The sequence below is a fragment of the Nesoenas mayeri genome (assembly GCF_963082525.1).
Source record: "Nesoenas mayeri genome assembly, chromosome: 1".
Classification (NCBI taxonomy): domain Eukaryota; kingdom Metazoa; phylum Chordata; class Aves; order Columbiformes; family Columbidae; genus Nesoenas; species Nesoenas mayeri.
The window spans coordinates 3,067,980-3,080,451 of record NC_137541.1 but is presented as its reverse complement, the minus strand read 5'-3'; the positions used below and the strand labels follow the sequence as shown (position 1 = coordinate 3,080,451).

Below are 12,472 nucleotides of genomic sequence, written 5' to 3'. Positions count from 1 at the left end.
GAGCTGGGCTTGTTTAGTCTGGAGAAGAGGAGGCTTAGAGGTGAGCTCAGCACTCTCTAGAACTACCTGAAGGGCAGTTCTAGCCAGGTGAGGATTGGGCTCTTCTCCCAGGCATCACCAATAGGACAAGGGGCCATGGGCTTCAACTCTGCCAGGGGAAATTGAGGCTGGAGATTAGAAAGCAATTCTGTGCAGAGAGTGGTCAGGCATTGGAATGGCTGCCCAGGGAGGTGCTGGACTCACCGGCCCTGGAAGTTTCTAAACTGAGATTGGACGTGGCACTTAGTGCCATGATCTAGTCAATGGACTGGAGTTGGACCAAGGATTCCATGTGCTTTGAAGAGAAGGTTCACAAACTCATGAAGTGAAGCGGTGGCAGAGGGCTGGTCTTCAGCATCTCACAGAACTGCCAGCAGGTCAGGATTGATGTGATGCACCAACCACCACATCTCAAAAAGATGTTCCATCATTACACTGCTGGAGATTTTCTGTTTGTTCTACAGTTTGAGGTTTGCTGGATGAATGAACGCACGCATCTGTAGCTTCACGCAGGGTGGGGATTCACGAGCTCGTTGACAGTAATGTCACTCATGTACTATGACTCTTGTTGTAGAGCAATTATTCAGTTTTCAATGTCCACTATACTGTTCTGCCCAGAAACTCTTCTGTAACAACCTACACTCAACCATCATATACAGCCCTGGGCATTCGCATTTGCGTGTTGACAAAATCAAACACGAAAATGTTCATAACCCATAAATTACTATGGTCAGCCAAACTGATCTTCACTCACTAAAACAGTGTCCAAATAAACATGATTCTCAATTTCTACATTTAATGTATGTCAGATTATAGCACTTTTCAATTTTAACCTTCTATTTCAAAATATATACATAAACCATTACGAATGGGCAATGGAAATAACTTATGGGTATTCTTAGGAACATATGCTTCTCCTTTCCCTCAACAAAATGATTTTTTTTTGAAGCTATTGCTATTCCCAAGATCATTCCTCACCACAAAAAATAACCAGACACACCACTTACAAAAAACTATGTTCATTTCCACTTCTAAGTGTAGGGAAGAGTTAAGCATTAAAAACAGCAGCAACAATAATGCAGCATAAAACATATTCTTTGACAACTGTAATTAAAACAAGCTTCTGTAATTACCAGGAAATGTGCTACAGTACATTTTCTAAAAAGAATGAAGTCCTAAAAGAAATAGTGTAGATAAAAAAGATCACATGGAGAGGAGGCTAATGGAGAAAATTAAACAAATTTATGAACAAGTTAGATCCAGTCTATACAGAACATGTAACATTAAGCTTCATTTACTAAATCTAGTTATAGACCAAAGGAGAAAATGCAAATGTACAGTGTGTCAAACAAAAGAGTTATGGATTCCCATTTTTAATGTAATCCACAGCAACATGTAACTGAAATCCAGAGGCATGTTGCTATTCAGCAACACAGAACTTTGTTAATCGTCTCGTCCCAACAAGAAGAGGTTCTATGAGATCAGAAGTCAAAAAGTTTAACAAGGAAGATGTGGGATGATACAGGAAATTAACAATTAACTAATTAACACTTAAAAAAACTAAGACTTGACACTTAAAGAACTAACCCTACCCCACATCACTAAAGACACTTAGAGAGCTAACCCTTTAACCCACATCACTATTGCCCAGCCTTGCTTAGCTCTGTGTAACTTATTGTATGAGAAACAGGACTTCACAGACGCCTTGCAAAGATAATAATCCTTGGTGCATCCTTGGGTGAACTAGATTACAGAAACTTGGGCACAGGACAGGAGATACGCCAGTTTTAACCAACTCAGCAGTCTGAGACCCAACCAACTCATCACACTGGACCAAAGGTACCGTGTACAGAGAAAGAGGACCCGGGGTCACGATCACTGCGCAGCTGCAACCAGGAGGAGCCGGAGGTGGAGACTATGGAAATGGTCTCCCGGAACTCATTGTAGTAAGAACCACCTTCTCAGGGACAGGGTATGAATATGTATAGGCATTCCTAAAACTTTCATGAATATGTAACACTGTACTGCATTTAACCAAGCTCACAGGTACTGTAATTTTACACATGTATTAGGTGAAATGATTCCCCGTGTGTCCGGCATCATAAATAAATACATACCTTCCTTATAACCTCGAGGGTTGTAAGGTCATTCCGTGCCTCAGGGACATCTGCTGAACAAGGTGGATGATTTAATGAAAGTCAACACAGAGCTGAGGTTCTCAAAGGGACCTCAGGAGATATGCAGCTCCCGCTCAAAACACGGTCAGCTGCTTTCAACAGGGTCAAGAGGCCAGACCTGGTACCTCAAGGTCATATGTAGGTGGGTTTTGAAAGCCTCCAAGTGTGAGACTGACCAAGCTCAATGACGTTGTCTTCATCAGCAAGGTCTCCCAGATTCTGTGTGCAGACACAGGGTTCAAGGAAAAGTAGTAGCAGAAGTAGTTGAGTACTTAGTCACCAAACACTTGAGAGGCCTCCACGTTCCTTCCAGTCTGAACTATTTCACCAGAAGCTGGTGAGGGGCTGGAGCACAAGTGTGATGGGAGCGGCTGAAGGACCTGGGGGGTTCAGCTGGAGAACAGGAGCTGAGGGGAGACCTTCTGATCTCTGAACTGCCTGAAAGGAGCTTGGAGCCAGGGGGGTCGGGCTCTGCTCCCCAGGAACAAGCGCCAGGAGCAGAGGAAACGGCCTCAAGTTGCGCCAGGGGAGGTTGAGGTTGGATGTGGGGAACAATTTCTTCCCCAAAGGGCTGTGGAGCATTGGAACAGGCTGCCCAGGGCAGTGCTGGAGTCACCATCCCTGGAGGGTTGGACAGACGGACATGAGGTTCTCAGGGACATGAGTTAGCAGTGGACTTGGCAGTGTTGAATTAATGGTTAGACTCACAGAACCCCAGAATGTCAGGGGTTGGAAGGACCCGGAAAGCTCATCCAGTGCAATCCCCCCATGGAGCAGGAACACCCAGATGAGGTTACACAGGAAGGTGTCCAGGTGGGTTGGAATGTCTGCACAGAAGGAGACTCCACAACCCCCCTGGGCAGCCTGGGCCAGGCTCTGCCACCCTCACCCCCAACAAGTTTCTTCTCAAATTTAAATGGAAGCTCCTGTATTCCAGTTTGAACCCATTACCCCTTGTCCTATCATTGGTTGTCACTGAGAAGAGCCTGGCTCCATCCTCCTGACACTCACCCTTTAGATATCTGTAAACATGAATGAGGTCACCCCTCAGTGTCATCTTGTCCAGCTCCAGAGCCCCAGCTCCCTCAGCCTTTCCTCATACAGGAGATGCTCCACTCCCTGCAGCATCTTTGTTGCCCTGTGCTGGACTCTCTCCAGCAGTTCCCTGTCCTGCTGGAACTGAGGGGCCACAACTGGACACAAGATTCCAGGTGTGGTCTCAAATGATCAATGATCTGACAGGTCTTTTTCCAGCTAAAATGATTCTATGAGTCCTACAAAATGCTACCACAAAATGAGCAATGTGAGCACTGAAGAAAAGCTGCTCTCTTCAACTCTGCTCCTCACTGAGGGAACCATCTGGTTTCATCAGTTTGAGATCAACAGATTTTCTTGAAAATGAAGTTGAAATATATTCATGACTATTATATACATCAGCAATATGCAGAAAAGCCTCATGTTTCCATCCAATCATAATTCAGAGAAAAAAAGAGAGACAATAAATAGATCTGTATTACATATATGCATGTCAACAGGAATAAGAGAAAGACATGACTTATTTCTGAAGCTGTATACACGCTTTTCACTTAACTAAAGCAGTCCAAAAAGATCAAACATTTTAAAGACTTTCTGTACTGCTGCCAGGTATTTGTAGCAACTCAAATAATGTCTATAACCATTTCTGACAGCTTCTGATGTTTCAGTCATATGTCAAATATGTACAGTTTTCCACTAATCTTCAAGAAGCAGCCATACACTGCTCTGTGTGTGGATTTCTCTCTATAAAAATGGAGCAAGAGAACTATTATGCTGTAAAATTTATGAAAAAACCTGCCACTAAAGAGATTTAGGACTATGTTCTACTTGCACCTTTGTTGTTGTACCGCTATTGTAATAAATAATAGAAATTTGTGTCCTTTTTACTGTGTTCAGAATTGATCTAACTACAATTTTGAAGCAATACTTGGAAATTCCTGGGTGAAATGAACAACAGAAAGGGAAAGAAAAGGTATTAGTAAGCACTATGAGCCAGTATTTGATATACTTTAAAACAATATATCATGGAAAACATAAGGAACCAGAAGGAACTCCCACTCCACATCACCACTGATGTCCAAAAATGAATCATTAAGAAGAAATTTGTTGCTTAATATCTCAATATTCAGATTAGAGAAAATTTGGAAATCCTCTAAGCTTTCCATCTCGGGACTTTTTGCTTCAGGAATGCAGGATATTTTGTCAACACGTGGAATTTATATTATTATTATAGTTTTAAAAGCCACAACTTCTTTCTTTTGCCTTATAAACCAAAGAGTCAATAGACTCAATGATTCTTATAGACACCGCACTAATATAGGCAATGGAAACTCAACATCTCATTGAAACCTACTTCAAAGTCAATCTCATCTGAAATCCCACACTAAACTTAATCTGATCTCAGTTTTTCAGAGGTTCAGCAGCATCAGGACCCCACGTTCTCCACTATTATTGTCCACCAGCAAATATCCTACTTCTTGTATCAACTGATCAAAACTATACATGAATTTATATCATTTCCTTCCAACAGAAGTTGCATCATTGGAATTGGCTCCTCCATCTGTCATCCTGGTAACCACTTTCCACTAAAGGCAAAAAAGAATGATGCCCAAGTAGGTAAACCCGCTTTGGAATACAAAAGAAGAGTACATTTATTTCTTCTCAGCTATTCAAGTTATTGATTTCTGCTTAGGACACAAAATTGAATCACTTATAACTACACCAGGTGTTTCTCAATTGGAAAGATACAATATAAGCAGTACTTTCATTATTGTGTGTTCAAGAAGGGACTGCTGCAAAATATCTTTAAGACAATAGATTATTTCTATTTGTTTTAAATCAGATCTTGTTAAATTGAACTCTTCTCTTTCATAATAAACAAACCATCAAAACTCATTGACTCTTCAATAACGCAGCAATACTGTTTACCATTATTGCAAAGCAGAGGTTTTTCTAAACAGCTTGCTAATAAAAGAATTGCAAATAGCAAATGATTTAAGACAGAAGCTGTAACTCAGAAACAAGATGATCTTTTAAATTAGAAATATGACTTAACAGTGAAACATTCAGGTATTTAACCTCAGCATTGCCAAGGGAGTATCAGTTTTAGGAACGCTACGGCTTTCACAAAAGACTTTTCCCATCAAGATACACAAGAAATGATATGGTAAAGAAAATACTCATAGCTAATTAATATGGCATATATATCAGTGCTATACAACATTTATCCCAATGACAAGTCATTGCTTTTTAGCTCTTCTCTTTCATTCCTCACAGCACTTGGAAAACTCAGTTCCAGCCAATAATAGGATTATTAGTCCTTGTCATCACATCTCTACAGCATTTAACTAATTGTGAAAATCCCACGTTATAAGCAAAGCTAATATACCTGTTTAAATTATTAAATGCAAACTACGATCAAGCAAAGCCCTGGGAAAGTGGAGGCAAAGGGCTGGAAGCATCTGTGGGGATCCAGCAAGATGTAATGCTCTTAGTATTTTAATTAGCAAATTACAATGCCGGTCTATCAGAATTTTCTTTTAAGTTTGACCAACTTATTCTGAAATAAACCCACAAGAGACTAAATGCCTTGAACAGAGCATCTCTGCAATGAGTGCGGATTGATTTACGGATTGATTATTGGTGAGCATCTTCCTTTTGTTTAATTCCATAACACGAGCCATTGAATTTCTATGTCCAACTTTCATTCATTGCACTTTTATTTCTCTTCTCATTTGATTGTAAAGTCTCCAGGGCAGAGGCTGGAAGCCGCTACACATCTGTGCAGTGGTTAACATCATTATACTTCAAGCTCTGCTGAAATCTGTATTGCTCTAACAGAAAGAAATAATATTCTAAGCAGAGAAAATAGATATAAAACTGATGGAAACAGCAGACTTAATACAAGACAGCAAGGGAGACAAACACTTCATTTTGTAAAGATCGAGCTGGAAAAACAAATGAAAATAATGGGGTTTTTTTAAAGTCCTGCCCAGTTCGGATGGTGCACGGCTGAGTGTGTTAATAATTTGGGACCAAGCAACTAAAAAAGGCCAAACTTATAAATACCAGTTAGTAATTGGAAGCAGGAAATATATTTAAGGGAGAGTTAGATGGTACTATTACTATTCCTCACTCCGACATCCTCGTCATGCAAATTTGACAAAATATTTAGAGTTATTAACATAGGTGAGAGTGGCTGTTAGAAAAGCACATGTCTACATTTTACTAAACATTTTTCACGCAAAAGGAAAGAACAAAACAGTTGTGTAATGAGATATTCGAAAATAATTCAACAATATTTTACACAAAGAAACTGAAAGGCAAATAATCACAACGTCCAATGAGACGCTCAAAGGCTTAATAAAACTTGTTGATAGAAATGGCACACACCAAAAAAATTAAATCAAAGCAGAGAAGATGACATGGTCAGCGTCCCATGTTTCAGGTAATTCACAGCTGAGATAACTTCAGCCATTTAGAAACAGGGAAATGCTGAGATGATGGTAACTGGAGATCATCTTCGCTCATGAAGACCATGTACAGCATCACAAGAACTTAGACTAGACTAGAACAGGCTATTTCAACTGGAAGGGACCTCATCTATAGTCCAACTGCCTGAGCACTTCAGGGCTGATCAAGAATTGAAACGTGTCCTTAAGGGCATTGTCCAAATGCCACCCAAACACTGGCAGGTTTGAGGTATTGACCACCTCTCTAGGAAGCCTGTTCCAGTGTTTGACCATCATCTCTGTAAAGAAATGCTGCCTCATGTTAAGTCTAAACCTCCACAGGTGCAGTTTTGAGCCATTCCCCCATGTCTTGTCACTAGATCCCAGGGAGAAGAGCTCAGCACCTCCCTCCGCATGTGTCCCCTCCTCAGGATGCTGTAGAGAGCCAGGAGGTCACCCCTCGGCCTCCTTCTCTCCAATGTAGACAAATGCAGAGTCCTCTGCCACACCTCCTAGGACATTCTGTCCAAACCTTTCACCAGCAAGCGTAAAGAACAGAACAGGAATGAATTAGAAGACAACCTTGACACAAGCAGATACTGAGAGAACGTGGGGTGATGAGATATTTGCTGCACCCCAAACCCTGACAAAGCATCATTTCACCACTCTACTAGTGGGCTTGGACCACAAGCTCAAAAGTCATGCTCACAGGTTACACTGTGGTGCTGCCAGCCCGAGTCCTGCCCACGTTAGTTCACCAGCACAGATGGAGGTTGGTGTTCCCGTCTCACACCTTCTGTGCTGGCAGCAGACACAAAGACTCTTCTTCTCCTTCCATCTCGATGACCACAGAGCACACTGTCATCCCAGCAGGGTCGGCACAAGCAAAGGAGCTTGGCACGATGAATCTGAGAGACTGACCTTAAGGTTCTCCTCTGGACACATTCAAGGACCTTCACATCATTCTAAAACAGAGAGCCCAGCACTGCACATAGGAACCCAAGGTGAATACAGAGAGATAAACGCCTTTCTTAACCAGCTGGTTCTAAGGTGGTTGATGGACACCAACATGGGGTTTGCCCTCACTTGCTCACTACTGTAAGAATCACACAATCATTTTGGTTGGAAGAGACCCTTAAGATCATAAGGTCCAACCATAACCTAAATCTAGCACTAAACTCTGTCCTTAAGAACCTCATCTCTGCATCTGTTCAACCCCTCCAAGGATGGTGACTCCAGCACTGCCCTGGGCAGCCTGTTCCAATGCCCCACAGCCCTTTGGGGAACGAATTGTTCCCCACATCCAACCTCAACCTCCCCTGGCGCAACTTGAGGCCGTTTCCTCTGCTCCTGGCGCTTGTTCCTGGGGAGCAGAGCCCGACCCCCCTGGCTCCAAGCTCCTTTCAGGCAGTTCAGAGATCAGAAGGTCTCCCCTCAGCTCCTGTTCTCCAGCTGAACCCCCCAGGTCCCTCAGCCGCTCCATCACACTTGTGCTCCAGCCCCTCACCAGCTCCGTTCCCTTCTCTCACCTCTTTGAGCTGCTGCCGACCACATTATTCAACATACGGGTCTGGTCTCTACAGCCAAAAGCTTCAAAGGAAGAAGCTGGAGATACATAAACACCAAAACCATCAAAAGTTCTTTCTGTACATAGGATACATGATAGAGGTACACAGAAATAATTAAATGTTCAGAGAACGTGAGTCGGGCTCTTATTTACTCCTTCTCATAATACAAGACCAAGGAGATATTCAGCGAACAGTGAAATTGAAAAGCAACAGATTTGAAACCAATTAAATGCATAATTAACCTGCAGAACTCATTGCCACAAGTTATCAGTGAAGCCAATCGCTTAACACAAGCCAAAAAAGTTGAGATGTTTGTATTAACTCTGAAAATATCCAGAGTTACACCTATAAGGTGGCTGAGGCTCTGGATTCCTTTGAGGAACCCTCAATCTGACAATAATTTAAAGTATCTCAGTGTGTCATGCATGAGTTAAAATACATTAAAAGGAAACTCCCTGACCTTTCTGTACCATCTGCATGTTGCCAAGTGTCTCCACAGAACTACTGTTTCTTGTGATATATGACAAAACCAATGTTAGAGTCAAAAATTTCAGCCACTTAGAGTCGGCTGCTGTATTTACATGCCCCAAAAAAGATTAAAAAGACCTAAATAAGCCTTGCCAACTTTCTTCTTTCACAATCAAGATGATGATTTATATAGAGATCACACAGATCTAGACAGAAAGCTTCCAGTTTTCCTGCAGAACTGCCTCTAATTTGTGTGTTGGGAAGAGCTAAACAGCGTAAGGAGCTGGCGTTAAATGAAACTCAAGGTATAAACCAAAACAAGGTATCTAATCAACAAGGAAAAAAAATAGCTAATGAGTAAAATAAAATAGTGCTGAGACAGAAACCAGAATGCCAAACCGCTTCAGATGACTTCACAGAAAGACAGAATGCAGAGTTTATCTGCTCAGCACATTTCACAGAATCACAGAACATCAGGGGTTGGAAGGGACCTGGAAAGCTCATCCAGTGCAATCCCCCCATGGAGCAGGAACACCCAGATGAGGTTACACAGGAAGGTGTCCAGGCGGGTTGGAATGTCTGCACAGAAGGAGACTCCACAACCCCCCTGGGCAGCCTGGGCCAGGCTCTGCCACCCTCACTGGGAACAAGTTTCTTCTCAAATTTAAGTGGAACCTCTTGTGTTCCAGTTTGAACCCATTGCCCCTTGTCCTGTCATTGGTTGTCACCGAGAAGAGCCTGGCTCCATCCTCCTGACACTCACCCTTTAGATATCTGCAAACATTAAGGAGGTCCCCCCTCAGTGTCCTCTTGTCCAGCTCCAGAGCCCCAGCTCCCTCAGCCTTTCCTCACACGGGAGATGCTCCACTCCCTTCAGCATCTTGGTGGCTGCGCTGGACTCTCTCCAGCAGTTCCTTGTCCTGCTGGAACTGAGGGGCCACAACTGGACACAAGATTCCAGGTGTGGTCTCCCCAGGGCAGAGCAGAGGGGCAGGAGAACCTCTCTGACCCACTGACCACCCCCTTCTAACCCACCCCAGGTCCCATTGGCTTCCTGGCCACAAGGGCCCAGTGCTGGCTCATGGTCACCCTGCTGTCCCCAGGACCCCCAGGTCCCTTTCCCCTACGCTGCTCTCTAATAGCTCATTCCCCAACTTAAACTGGAACCTGGGATTGTTCCTGCCCAGATATAGGACTCTACACTTGCTCTTGTTCTATTTCCTACCATTATTCTTAAAACAGAGAAATCTAGGTCGCAAAAAGCACCATTTTCCAGTCTGAAGAGGAGAAAAAGAGCTGAGAAGCACAAAGACAACGATAGCGAATCCGTGTTTTGAGTTCGCCAAAGCAAACCAACCACGATGGTTTCTCCGGCCTCTTGTTCACATTTCTGTTCTTCTCTTCATCTTCACAAACACAAAAACAAGTACAATTGTCACAGCTTTAACTCACACTCTGCACTGATACTGCAGCTGCTTAAATTACTATCAAGGGTGAGTCTAAATTAGGACTGCAATTTCAATCTAAATATTAACAAGTCAATCAGTTGAAAATCAAATATTATCACTGTAAGGGTTGGGTAGAAACGGAGGAGAATTTCCCACTACGATCCACCGCTAGAGAAACTATTAATTACTGTGTTGGTTTTTCCTCATTGTTTATTGTTGTATCACAAATAGAGCAGCTCAACCTCAGACATGGAGGAGGATTCAGCTGCGTTCAGCACTGCACAAACACAATATGGATAATTAGCGGAATGAAGAACACCTGCAAGAGTTAATGTAATATCTATGCAAGAGATACAAAGGTAAGGAAAAGATCAGAGAAAAATTAACATCCAATAAACCATTCTTTGAAGTATTTCAGGATTCTTTTTTTTTCATTCCATGTGAGGGGTAAAAGGCATCACAACAAATAAGAAACCTGGGCTACCGACTTCAAGTTGTAAATTTGATCAGTCATCAGAACTATCCTGATACTCACAGAACCCCAGAATGTCAGGGGTTGGAAGGGACCTGGAAAGCTCATCCAGTGCAATCCCCCCATGGAGCAGGGGATGAGAACACCCAGATGAAGTTACACAGGAAGGTGTCCAGGTGGGTTTCAATGTCTGCACAGAAGGAGACTCCACAACCTCCCTGGGCAGCCTGGGCCAGGCTCTGACACCCTCACCAGGAACAAGTTTCTTCTCAAATTTAAATGGAACCTTTTGTGTTCCAGTTTTTACCCATTACCCCTTGTCCTATCATTGGTTGTCACCGAGAAGAACCTGGCTCCATCCTCCTGACACTCACCCTTTAGATATCTGTAACCATGAATGAGGTCACTCCTCAGTGTCCTCTTGTCCAGCTCCAGAGCCCCAGCTCCCTCAGCCTTTCCTCACATGGGAGATGCTCCACTCCCTCCAGCATCTTTGTTGCCTACTCACTACTTTTTCTTAACAGTTTGAAACAAAAGAGAATTAGGACTGAGAAAGGCTTCTGGCTCACGGACATTCCCCATCAACACAAGGTCCTTTGTGCATCTCAAGAGAAGTGACCCTAAAATGGAGTAAAACCAGTGGCAAGGAGCAGGAGCCGAAGCCTCAGTCCAGCTGCTTGTGCAATCTCAGATTCCCTGCTTATTTTTACCTTTTTCAGGCTGTCTGTGATGTTTGGAAGAAGTCTGAACACAGTGCCTGGAGAGCCCACAATCCATACATTTTATACATTTATACTAGTATTTTAACAGGACCATTGTACATTGTGAGAAAGCCTGTGAGTGAAAGCAAGCACTTAAAAATGCATTTGAGAAAAGAGGTTTCATCCCAGGCAATAGACGGCTGCAGGAAAATATGAGCTGCCAAGTACTTTTATCATAACAGCAAAAGGAAAAATAAACCACACTTTCACATTTTGGGACTTGCTGAAACGTCTCAATTTTACACTACTTTGTGTACTGCCCAATATTTAGAGTGCTAGAAAGTAAAGCTCTGCATTTGTAAAGTGCCCTTTTTGTTTTAAAGCACATGTTTAAGCCTTATTTGTCATGCAATACAGACTGTTCCAGCCTACGGTGAGAATTAGCGCTTAATTTTCTAAGCGTGGAGAGACATACCAAAGACTTGCAGAACTAACGGCCCCGGTGTTCGCACAGAATAAAGGAGAGCGAAGAATTGTTCCAATTAGATTAATTCTGAAATGATACAAGAGTAACAACTCTGCTCTGTCCTTAAAGAAAGAAAATAATTCCGCAGAAGAAAACATGACCGATCATAAATAGGCAAAAAGACCTAACAATATGTTTATTCATCGGTCATAATACAAAGTACACAAGACCCTGTTGGGGTTTCAGGTTATTAAGCAAGATACAGCTCGGAAATTAAATAAGAAAACCTGGACTAAGGTTTGAAGGGCTTTTCTTGTCTTTCAAGTGGCTTGGTCTGGTGTCAGATTAAAACAGAAGTCACAGGGAAACAATGGAGGCAGATTGACCGGAAAAATGACTGAAAAATATCAGCAAAGGGCAGAACTCTTGTTTTATCCACTTTAACAGGATGTCAGAATGTCAGGGGTTGGAAGGGACCTGGGAAGCTCATCCAGTGCAATCCCCCCATGGAGCAGGAACACCCAGATGAGGTTACACAGGAAGGTGTCCAGGCGGGTTGGAATGTCTGCACAGAAGGAGACTCCACAACCCCCTGGGCAGCCTGGGCCAGGCTCTGACACCCTCACCCCCAACAAGTTGCTTCTCA

General features: G+C 42.9%; 1 protein-coding gene across 2 annotated transcripts in view; it reads right to left on the bottom strand.

Annotated features, from left to right (window-relative positions):
- Window positions 1–12,472, bottom strand: part of CHCHD3 (coiled-coil-helix-coiled-coil-helix domain containing 3) — a 157,955-nt gene that overhangs the window by 68,839 nt on the left and 76,644 nt on the right. The gene's annotated exons all lie outside the window — the stretch shown is intronic.